This window comes from Hypanus sabinus, chromosome 21 (assembly GCF_030144855.1).
Source record: "Hypanus sabinus isolate sHypSab1 chromosome 21, sHypSab1.hap1, whole genome shotgun sequence".
NCBI classification, from domain to species: Eukaryota; Metazoa; Chordata; class Chondrichthyes; order Myliobatiformes; family Dasyatidae; genus Hypanus; species Hypanus sabinus.
In genome coordinates, this window is record NC_082726.1 from 138,365 (window position 1) to 151,059 (window position 12,695).

Consider the following 12,695-nt stretch of genomic DNA (forward strand, 5'->3'; position numbering starts at 1 on the left):
AAATATTATAATGATTCGCATTTTGATTTCCACAATTTCTCCAGCAAACGGAGGTTACTATCATAATGGGATTTCTGAGAGGGTGTAATAAAATATCAAGTTTTTCCATCCAAACTCCCTCCATTTCTGTGAATTGGTACACTACCACTGATATCTCCATATTGTCCATTCTTCCTCAGATATAATTATCCCTCCTTCCTTCTCCCATTTTGTTTTAATGAATGAAGTCAAATGTGTTTTAAGATTTGACAACCCCTTATACATGCTTGAAATGATTCTACTACCATTATCTGAATTGTATGCTTTTCTAAATAGCTCTATCAAGCATGTACTTGCCTTGGTTACATTTTTAAGCATCTTATTAACATATTGTCACATCTGTAAATACCGATAAAAATCTTGCTTTTCTAATAAGTGTTTCTCTTTATGCATTTCAAAACTGAACAGTGTTCCTTCTTTCATTATGTTGCAAAGAACTGTTACTCCTTTAGCTGTCCAGTCCTTAAATCTAGCATCCAGTTTATTTGGTGTAAAATCAGAGTCATATGCACACCATTTGAGAATTGCAATATCTCCCTCTAGATTATATTCTTTTATAGTAGTTTTCCATATTTTAAGAGTCAATTTCACCCATGGGTTATCAATAGTATTTATGTACCTTTGCAGGTTGTTATCAGCCAAAATTGCTTGTATGGGGACGGGAAGTACCCGCTCCTCAATGTTTTTCCATTGAATGTCATATGATGGGTTGCACCAACATATCACAGCTCTCAACTGTGCTGCAAAATAATAATCTCTAAGAGAAATCAAGCCCCATACCCCTTTTCCTTTGCTAATTGCAATGTTTTGAGATGAATTCTAGGCCTTTTACCCTGCCAAATATACCTTGATAGCATCTTGTTCCATTCATTGAATTGATTCTGATTAATCTCTATTGGTAGGGTCTGAAAGAGGTATAACAGTCTGGGCAGTATACTCATTTTAATAGACTCAATCTTTGAACTGAGACTGAAAAAAAGGAATCAGGTGCCATTTTGCCACATCTTTCTTAATTTTTTATATAAAAGCTGATAATTACATTCTGATAATTTTGCCAAATCTTTTGGCATAATGATGCCCAAATATTTGAAAAGACTGTGTGCTATGCCCAGGGATATCTACTTTCAATTTCTCTTGGTGGGCTATAGTAATATGAAAGTAATTGGGTTTTATCTATGTTGATCTTGTATCCTGTTAATTGACCATATTGTTCAAAGGATTGCATCAATTTAGGTAAAGAGTATGTTGGTTGCCCTAGATAGATCAAAGTGTCATCTGCTTAACAAGCCAGTTTATGCTCTGTCCCTTTAATAGTAATTCCCCTGATATCTTCATTTTGTCTGATGTATTGAGCTAATGGTTCCAGATATAACGCGAACAGTAGTGGTGACCCAATCTCATGCCCCTTTCTAGGGTAAGACTATTTGATAAATATTCATTGATTTTAATCCTAGCAGTAGGATTGTCATATAGTGTCTGTATAGTTTTTATAATTGTGTCTTGGAAACCAAATCGATGTAAAACTCTGTAAAGAAAATTCCAATTAACCGAATCAAATGCTTTTTCAGGGTCCACACTTATTACTATTGCTTTGATTTTACTTTTTTGTATATGATCCATAATGTGAAGTGTCCTTCGTATATTGTCTTGAGTCTGGCATTGTCGTATAAAACCTGTCTGATCGTTACGTAACAGTATGGGTAGAAACTCCTCTAATCATTTGGTCATGATGGAGGTAAATAACCTATAATCTACATTAAGAACAGATATTGGTCTAAATGACCCGTATTCCATTTTATCCTTGCCTTCTTTCGGTATAGCTGAGATTATCACTTCCTTCCAACTGGGTGGCATTTGTGCCTTTTTTAGAGCCCAGTTCAGTGTGGGGAGTAGAACAGGAATTAACTCATTTTTTAAAATTCTTTGTACCACTCTGTCGTATATCCATCTGATCCTGGTGACTTGCTTAATTTAAGCCTACTAATTGCAGCTTTTAATTCAACTTCAGTTATGTCAGCAGTCATTGTTCAATTTTGTTCTTCGCTTAAAGTGGGTAACTCTAGAGAATTCAGGAAGGTGTCAGTTTGGGTTTTGCTTCCCCCTGGAACTTCGGAATATAGAGTTTCACTTAGCTTATTTTTTATCATTTTTGTTCTTGGATCCCTAATTCTATGAATTGTATTTTCTGCTATTCTTTTTTCAGTTTCCACGCCAGTATTTTCATAGACTTCAATCCACTTTCATAATGTCTCTTTCAGAAACAATAAGTTTTTCCTGCATAGCCAAGTTGTTTATTCCATTCCTAATTCTTTTAATTTCCCCTAATGTTTTATTCCTTATATGAAGTTACTGCTATAATTTTCCCTCTTAAGACTGCCTTCAGAGTATACCATAAAATGGGAGGTGAAACCTCTCCATTATCATTAAATTCTAAGTAGAGACCAATTTCTTTTTTAATTTGTTCCTTAAAATACAGATCATTGAGTAGACTTGAATTTTGTTTCCAAATAGTATTCTTTGGTTGTAGGTCAAAATCAACATAAATGGGGGGACATCATGTGATGACGAAGGATCGAGACATGGAAATCCAGCTGTCCCGTAAAAAACTGATAAATTAATGTTTAAGTGAAGAAAAGTTAGTAAATATTTTCTAAAAACTACGTCTAAACTAGTCAGGATTTTCCTTAGATGTGCCTCCTAAACAGACGCAGAAGAAAACTACTACTTTGAAGACAGTACAAGGTGTGCCGCCCACCATGAAGGAGCATCGGACTCAAGTGCATCTTACCTCTGGCGATACAGAACAGGAATCGGCGGCAACATCAACAGACTCCAAGAAGGAACTACAGGAACTGCGCGTGCGCGAAGGAAGGGGCATGCACAAACACAAGCAATTTGAACTACAAATCCCAGCTACGATTGGAAGTGGAAGTGAAAATGAATCCAAGGTGGATTCGGATTCTCTGGAACATACAGATGAAGATGAGGAGGCAAAAGGAAGAGGTTCTGGAGACATAAAAGCTTTGGTGCAAATAATGCATGAATTAAAAGAATTAAAAACGTTAAAAAATAAAAAGATTAAAATATGAAGACTGCTTGATAAAATGGTGAAAAAATAGGAGAAAATGGACAAGAAAGTTAAAAAGTTGGAAGAAATACCGGGAGACACTATTGATAGAGTGAATAAAATGGAAGATAATATTCTTGCCTGGACATCAGAAAGAAAACTACTGTTGGAAAAAATAGACGTGCTTGTAAATTTTAGTAGATGAAATAATATTAAAATTGTTGGTCTTAAAGAAGGGATAGAGGGAGAGGATCCAATAAAAAATTTTCAAAAATGGATCCTGGAAAATTTGGAAATGGAAGAGGGAACCCAGTTGATTGGGTTATGAATGTACCACAGCTCTGAGGGGCCGAAGAGACAGGAGCAGCCCCCTCCTTCCGGAGAATTGCAAGAGCACTATTAATTTGGGTCTCGGACCCAGGCAAATGAGAGACAATGTAACGGTTTTGGCCAGGGCTCTTAGAGACACCTGTGCTCAGGGCATGACCCTGATACATGACAGCTACCACGGATATGGACACCCTCGGGCAATGTGGGGGTGGGGATTGCATCACCCTACTTTGATGGACATCTACAACTCTGCAAGTCAAGATAAAAGGGGACTGCAGAAGGCGGTACCCCAGAGAGACGCACCAGAAGGACTCGATCGCTCAACGCTCCCGTTGGAACGGGAAGCCAGTCAAAAGCCACATGCCAGTCCCGCTGGAAGCCAGTCAAAAGCCACATGCCAGTCCCGCTGGAAGCCAGTCAAAAGCCACATGCACTCCGTAACTTCTCCGCCTGGGGAGCGGGTGGCTGATAATACCGAGAAGGACTTCAAACTAATAACAGGAAAACAACGCTCCCCTGATTCAACGGCATTGCTTCGTCAAAGACCCGGGCAAGTTTTGTCGTTTCTCCTCACTCTCTCTGACACACGTGAAACCCAGCGATTTCCCAAAAAGACTGAAGCCTGCAGACTTCTGAGTGACTTTTATATTTCCAACGGACAATATCTCATCCCCTAGACAACAGTCGAGATTACTTCTTGATGATTATTGCTATACCCGCGCTTTAGATTGAGTTTTGCTGATGTATCTGTTCTGAATGTTTGTATTAACCTTAATTTTGTGCCCCCTTTATGAATAAAACCATTCGAAAATAGTGCCATCAGACTCCAACGGACCTCTCTATCTTTGCTGGTGAGTTATCCAGTTACGGGATACATAACAACTTGTTGGTTTCTCGTCTTGGGATTTGACACCAAATTGGGAGGCCAGTGAATCGGGCTTGTAGTCAAAAACTTGAATCTGGTTACGCGGGTAGCCAGATGGGAAACCAGCAAAGATGGACGTGGGTGAATTTATGAAAAACCCGACTGGGGGGGGGCGCTAGAAGGGGCCAATAAATCAGACTTGTTAAAATTGGCGAAGGGATTGAACCTCGCAGAAGTGAAATCGTCCATGAAAAAGTGGGAGGTGCGGAGGGCCATAACCCAGTATTACATTGGAAAGAAGGTGTTTGAAGCTGAGGTATTGGGAGATATCCCTGAAAAGGTACCATCAAGTGGGACGGTTCAGTTAGAGGTGGAGAAATTAAGGCTGGAACGTGAAATTAAGTTAAAAGAGCTGGAAGCGGCTGAGAGAGAGAGAGAAAGGGAGAGGCAAAGACAGTATGAAATTCACCTAAAGGAGCTAGAAGCAGCCGAGAGAGAAACAGAGGCAACATGACTGGGAGATGGAGAAGATAAGGAACGAGCGAAGAGATCAAGAGATAGACCGAGCGGAGCGGTTTAATGTTAGTAGGGAGTTGAGATTGCTACCCCCGTTCGAGGAGACAAATGTCGATAGTTATTTCTTGCTTTTTGAAAGGGTGGCAGTAAATCAGAAGTGGCCAAAAGAGCAGTGGGTGATGTTGTTACAAAGTGTGTTAAAGGGGAAGGCCCAACGAGCATATGCAGCATTGTCCCTGGAGGAGGGGGAAGCTGAGAATTATGCTGAAGTAAAAGAGGCTATTCTCCGGGCTTACAAATTGGTACCCTTGCATAGGGTCCTTCTAGATTGTGGGTTGGTGTCGGGACCAGTGGAGCTGGGGGTCCTGCTGGAGTTGCCGGGGGAAGGCGTGGATGTCCTTCTGGGGAACGACCTAGCGGGAGGGAAAATGGGAACAGCCGTGAAGCTGACAACCCAGCCTGCGAGGATTGAGGCCCCTCCCTCAGATCTGAAGATATACCCCGCCTGCGCGGTCACTCGCAGCATGTCGAAAAAGACAGCTGAGAGAGCAGTCTAAATCTGGCCGGTTTTGATTTGGCCGACACGTTTTTACCAACTCTGTACCAGCGAGGGTTTGAGGAAGGTAAACCGGAGAGTAAGGAGGGGGGAGAGAGTAAACGGGGAGGTAGGCCTGCCCTTAGCCCGAAGAGAGTTTGTACGGGAACAGGAAAGTGACAAAGAGCTGATAGCCTTGAGAGAGTTGGTTCTTTCGGAGACCAAGGTTGAAACCGAGCCCGAAGGTTACTACCTGAAGGAGGGTGTGTTGATGAGGAAGTGGAGGCCCCCCAAGGTGTTGGTCGATGAGGACTGGGCGGTGGTACATCAGATAGTAGTCCCGAAAGCGTATCGGGACGAAATTCTGAACTTAGCTCATAAGGGACCGTTAGGTGGGCATCTGGGAATAATGAAGACAGTGGATTGGGTTCAAAGTTCTATTGGCCAAACATGAGAAAAGAGATTACTGAATATTGTAAAAGGTGTCATACCTGCCAAATGGAGGGTAAGCCGAACCAAGTTATCCCTAAGGCACCCCTCTGACCCATCCCCGCATGCGAGGAGCCCTTCTCCCGAATCATTGTGGATTTTGTGGGACCCCTACCCAAAACTGCGAGGGGGTGGCAGTATATCATGACCATGATGTGTGCCGCTACACGATTTCCAGAGGCTGTGCCTCTGGGTAATATTAGGACCGCTGTGGTGGTGAGAGCCCTCATTAAATTCTTTACCACAGTGGGGCTGCCTAAGGAGATACAATCGGATCAGGGGAGTACCTTCACATCTAACGCATTTCGGCAGATGATGACCCAGCTAGGGGTCAAACAAATTCTAGCCTCCACGTACCACCCGGAATCTCAAGGGGCGTTGGAAAGGTTCCAAGCTACACTAAAGACTGTGCTTAAAACTTATTGTCAGGAGAACGTTCGAGGCTGGGATGAGGCTTTACCCCTTCTGTTATTTGCCATCAGGGATACAGTCCAGTGCTCACTGGGGTTCATTCCGTTTGAGCCCAGGTGCCCCCTAACCCTCCTGAGAGAAAAGTGGTCTAGCCCAATTGTTCAAGTCAGTGTGATCGACTATGTTCTGAAATTCCAGGAGAGGTTGCATAAAGTTTGCGCCTTGGCAAAGGAAAACCTTAAAGAATCCCAGGAAAAAATGAGCCAGTGGTATAACCCAAGAGCGAGAGAATGAGAGTTTTACGTAGGCGACAAGGTTTTGGTCCTATATCCGGTAGTTAACCATCCCCTTCAGGCGAGGTTTCAAGGACCATATAAAGTGTGTAAGAAAATAGATTCGCTGAATTATGTGATGGAAACCCCCGATCGGCGAAAGCCGACCCAGTTAGTTCACGTGAACATGATGAAAAGGTACCATGACACTCCCTCCGCGGTGGGCGGTGAGGCCATGAAAACTGATCACCACCCGTTGGTATTCCTGGCCAATATGGGAAATAAAAACATGAGGTTATTGAGCTGGAGTCTGATGCTGCAGGAATTCGATATTAAGATACAGCACATTAAGGGGAGTGATAATGTGCTAGCGGATTGTTTATCTCGATGCTGAACTGTATGGCTCTGTAATTAAAAGAAAAAGCTTGGGTATGCTGTTAGATTAAAAACCATGTAGGACTCTGTACAACTCCGTTTTTAACCGCTGGTAAAAAAACGTTTTTTTAGAGGGGAGGTGTTATGAATGTACCACAGCTCTGAGGGGCCGAAGGGGCGGGAGCAGCCCCCTCCTTCCGGAGAATCACAAGAGCACTATTAATTTGGGTCTCGGACCCAGGCAAATGAGAGACAATGTAACGGTTTTGGCCAGGGCTCTTAGAGACACCTGTGCTCAGGGCATGACCCTGATACATGACAGCTACCACGGATATGGACACCCTCGGGCAATGTGGGGGTGGGGATTGCATCACCCTACTTTGATGGACATCTACAACTCTGCAAGTCAAGATAAAAGGGGACTGCAGAAGGCGGTACCCCAGAGAGACGCACCAGAAGGATTCGATCGCTCAACGCTCCCGTGATAGCTGGAAGCCAGTCAAAAGCCACATGCGCTCCGTAACTTCTCCACCTGGGGAGCGGGTGGCTGATAATACCGAGAAGGACTTAGAACTAATAACAGGGAAACAATGCTCCCCTGATTCAATGGAGTTGCTTCGTCAAAGACCCGGGCAAGTTTTGTTGTTTCTCCTCACTCTCTCTGAAACACATGAAACCCAGCGATTCCCGAGAAAGACTGAAGCCTGCAGACTTCTGAGTGACTTTTATATTTCCAACGGACAATATCTCATCCCCTAGACAACAGTCGAGATTACTTCTTAATGATGATTATTGCTATACCCGTGCTTTAGATTGAGTTTTGCCGATGTATCTGTTCTGAATGTTTGTATTAACCTTAATTTTGTGACCCCTTTATGAATAAAACCGTTTGAAAATAGTGCCATCAGACTCCAACGGACCTCTCTATCTTTGCTGGTGAGTTATCCAGTTACGGGATACGTAACAATTGAAATTGAAAGGGCCTGCAGAGCCTTAAGATCAAAACCTCAACCTGATCAAAACCCATGACCAATCTTGATAAAATGCTTAAGATATAAAGATAAGGAAAAGATCCTGAAGGAGGCTGCCCAATGTGCCATTGATGATGGAAAGGAAAACAGTTCTTTTCTATCCTGATAAAAGTTATGACCTTTTGAAGAGAAAGGAGGAAATTAATCCAGCAAAAAAGTTTATGGGAAAAAGGTTATAAATTTATTGCGCCACCTGGCAACACAGATCAGTTTTTTGGATGACGGAAAAAGAAGATTGTTTTTACTGATCATCAGGATGCAGAGGAGTTTGCACAAGAACTCCCAAATATTCGCTAGACAGAGTAAAGATCTAAAAGTGAAACATTAAAGATGAAGACGGGGACAGTGAAGTGAGTTGGACATTAAGGACAGAAGATGATTTAAATATACTTTTAATTATATGATACAGGGGAGAAAGGTAAAAATTTGAGAAATATTGAGTAGTGATATTATTTTTTCTTCTCTTACATATACTTTTCTCATGCTACAGGGGAGCTGGGGGAACTTCAGATCGATTGCTATGTGTGTAATCACGTGTGTATTCATGGCATTTGCCATGACCCGCACAACAGAGGGTGGGTAATGTGTTTTTTTTTTCATTCACAACATTAGCAGGGGGGGTTTTGTTGTTTTTTTCTTTGCCTGGATGATCAGAGGGGAGACACATAGCAACATGGAGAAGTTTTAAATAATTCTCCAAGGTACTCTGAGAGCTGAAATATTATGTATTATTATAGATTGGAGTAACCCCATTAAAATAATGACTAATTTAATGAATTTTAAGTTTTTGATGTTAATGGGCTTAATGGACCGATGAAAAAGAATTTTAACATACATTAAGAAAATGAAAATAGATATAGCTTTTATACAAGAAACATTTAACAGAGATAGAACATCAGAAATTAAAGAGATTGGGTCGGAAATGTTATTGCAGCTTCATTTAATTCAAAAGCGAGGGGAGTTGCAATTTTGGTTAACAAAACTTTACCAATTAAAATACAAAATGTATTAATTGATTCTGCAGGAAGATATGTAATTATACATTGTCCAATCTTTTCAGAACTATGGACTCATGAATATTTATGCACCAAATGAAAACGATGTAAATTTTATACAAAAAGGCTTTTTTGAATTTGGCTGACGCACACGATAAAATATTAATAGGTGGAGAGTTTATCTTTTGTCTAGACCCAGTTTTAGGTAGGTCAATAAAGGTTGTTGCAAAACCAAAAGTAGCAAGATTAACTATCATTGATGAAAGATTTAAATTTGATTGATGTATGGAGAAGAATTAACCCAAGAGAAAGAGTATTCATTTTATTCAAATAGACATAAAACTTATTTAAGGATAGATTTTTTCCTACTATCAGCAAATATTCAAGACAGAGTGAAAAATATGGAATATAAAGCAAGAATATTGTCAGATCATTCCCCCTTGATAATGACAATGATGGATCGATTTACAAATGGAGATTTAATTCAATATTATTAAAATGTCAAGATTTGTGATTTTATGAAAAAATTGTTTTTAGATACAAACTCACATTCAGTTGATGATAAATTTATATTATGGGAAGCGATGAAGGCATATACAAGAGGCCAGATAATAAGTTATACTTCTAAAATTAAGGAATATGTGGTAGAAATAGATAAATTGAAAAAAGAGATTACAAAATTAGAAAAAGAATCTCAAATATATACGACAGAAGAAAAACAAAGACAACTTGTTAATAAGAAGCTACAATATAATATACTTCAGACATACCGAACAGAAAAAAGCAATTATGAGGATTAAACAGAGATATTATGAACTAGGTGAAAGATCACACAAGATTCTTGCTTGGTGGTTAAAAACAGACCAGGCTTCCAAAACAATAAATTCAATTAGAACGTGTAAATAAAATTACTTATAAACCTTTAGAAATCAATTAAACTTTAAAAAAATTTTATTCTGAACTGTATCAATCAGAATCACAAAATGATATTGTTGAGATAGAAAGGTTTTTATCACAAATAACTCTCCCAAAATTGAATTCAGAAGAACAGAAGGGATTAGATGTGCCTTTTACATTAAGAGGTCGAAGCAGCTCTAGGATCACTTCAGAGTAATAAATCTCCAGGAGAAGATGGTTTTCTGCCTGAATTTTACAAAAAGTTTAAAGATTTATTAATTCCTCCTTTTATGGAGCTAATACACCAAGCAGAAAGAACGCATAAACTTCCAGAATCTTTTTCGACTGCTATTTTAATAGTATTGCCAAAAAAAGACAGATCTTTTAAAGCCAACATCATATAGACCTATTTCTTTGTTGAACATGGACTATAAAATAATAGCAAAGATTTTATCTAATAAATTATCTCTTTACCAAAATTAATACATATGGACCAAACAGGATTTATTAAAAATGGACAATTGGCAAATAACGTAACTCGGTTACTTAGCATAATTTATTTGGCACAAGAGAGGGAAGAAATGAGTGTGGCAGTTGCTTTGGATGCAGAAAAAGCATTTGATAGATTGGAATGGGATTTTTTCTTTAAGGTATTGGAAAAATATGGATTAGGAGTATCTTTTATAAAATGGATTAAAGCCTTAAATACTAACCCCAAAGCTAAAGTGGTGACAAATGACCAAATTTCTGCTAACAAAGTCAACTAGACGAGGTTGTCCATTATCACCTGCTTTATTTGTGTTGGTGATAGAACCATTAGCTGAATTAATTAGAACTGACTCAGATATTATGGGTTTCAGAGTTAATCTGGAGAAATACAAGATTAATTTATTTGCTGATGATGTTCTGATTTATCTAACTAACCCATTGCATTCGTTACATTAATTATCTTCTAGATTGGAAGAATATGGGAAAATATCAGGGTACAAAATAAATTGGGATAAAAGTGAAATTGTACCCCTTACTAAAGGAGATTATAGTCTAAATGTCGATTAATAACTCAATTTAGATGGCCGATAAATGGTATAAAGTATTTAGGTATAAGAGTTGATAATGATATAAAGAATTTATATGAACTAAATTATTTGCCATTATTGAAAAAAATTCAAAAGGATCTTGACAAATGGATGATGTTACCAATAACATTAATAGGTAGAGTCAATGCTGTAAAAATGAATATATTCCCTAGATTACAATATTTATTCCAAACACTACCAATACAATTACCACAGAAGTTTTTTCAGGAGTTAAATAAAGGTGTGCGAAGTTCCTTTGGGAAGGTAAGGTGTCAAGAATATCATTGGAAAAATTGACATGGAAATTTGACCTAGGAGGGTTACAATTACCAAATTTTAAGAATTATTACACAGCAAATCAACCTAGATTTATTGCATTTTTTATGAAGATAAACCGGCATGGATTAGAATAGAATTAGATAAAATAGGAGAAAATATACCAGAAGATTTTATATATAAATGGGAATCTAAATGGATACAGGAAAAGAAAGAATCTCCTATACTAAAACAGTTAATTGATTTATGGAATAAGATAAATGTTGATGATGAGATAAAGAAATCTTTGTTAGCAAAGAGACCTTTAATTCAAAATAAACTTATTCCTTTTACAATGGATAATCAACTTCTATATAACTGGTTTCGCAAAGGGATTAGATATATAAGAGACTGTTTTGAAGGAGGTATATTAATGTCATTTGACCAATTAAAGAATAAATACAAAATATCAAACAACACTCTTTTCTGTTATTTCCAATTAAGGGCTTATTGAAGAGATAAACTGGGTCAAACAATGTTATTGCCAAAACCTAATGACATATAAACTTTAATTCATAAAGGAAAATTTTTAAAAATTATTTCTGGTATGTATAATTTGATTCAAAAACAGGCAATTAAACAAGGAATTCATAAGTCAAGACAAATGGGAAACTGATTTGAATATTAAAATTGATGAAACAAGTTGGTCAAGATTATGTCTTGACAGTATGACAAATACAATAAATGTTCGACTAAGATTAGTACAATATAACTTTTTACATTAATTATATATTACACCACAAAAAAATAGATTAAACTCAAATTTATCTGATCAATGTTTTCGATGTAATCAAGAAATTGGTACTTTTTTTTACACTCTACTTGGTTTTGTTTTAAAATTCAACCTTTCTGGACAAATTTAAGAGTTTTACTGGAACAAATTATTAGAATACAACTTCCACATAATCCAACATTATTTTTACTAGGCGATATTGAAGGGATAAAATCGAAATCCAAATTGAATAAAATATCAAAGAATTCATAAAAATTGCATTGGCAGTAGCCAAAAAGGCTATTGCAGTTACTTGGAAATCGGATTCATACTTAAGTATAGATTGTTGGAAGAATGAAATTTTTAGCTGCATTCCACTTGAAAAAATTACTTATCATTTAAGAGATAAATATTAAATATTTCTGAAAATTTGGTGCCCTTATTTACAAAAGATAGGATTAAGTATAAATGTGCTCCGAAGAAAAAATTATTGGTTATCTGGGGAAAGAAATAAATATAGATATTAAAGCTATTATGAACTCCATGGAGCATGTGGGGATCTTACAATATCCAGGCATTCTTTCTTTTTCTTTCTTTTTCCTTCAGGGACATGTTAGGGGGAGGGGGAAGGGTTAATAATTTTTTTTCTTACTGTAACCTATTTGAAAATTCAATAATAATTTATTTTTTAAAAATTAACAGATAAATATATATCTGGTCACTTACATCTATTGTCCCAATTCCACTGGTGTTTATTTTGTCTTTGTCTT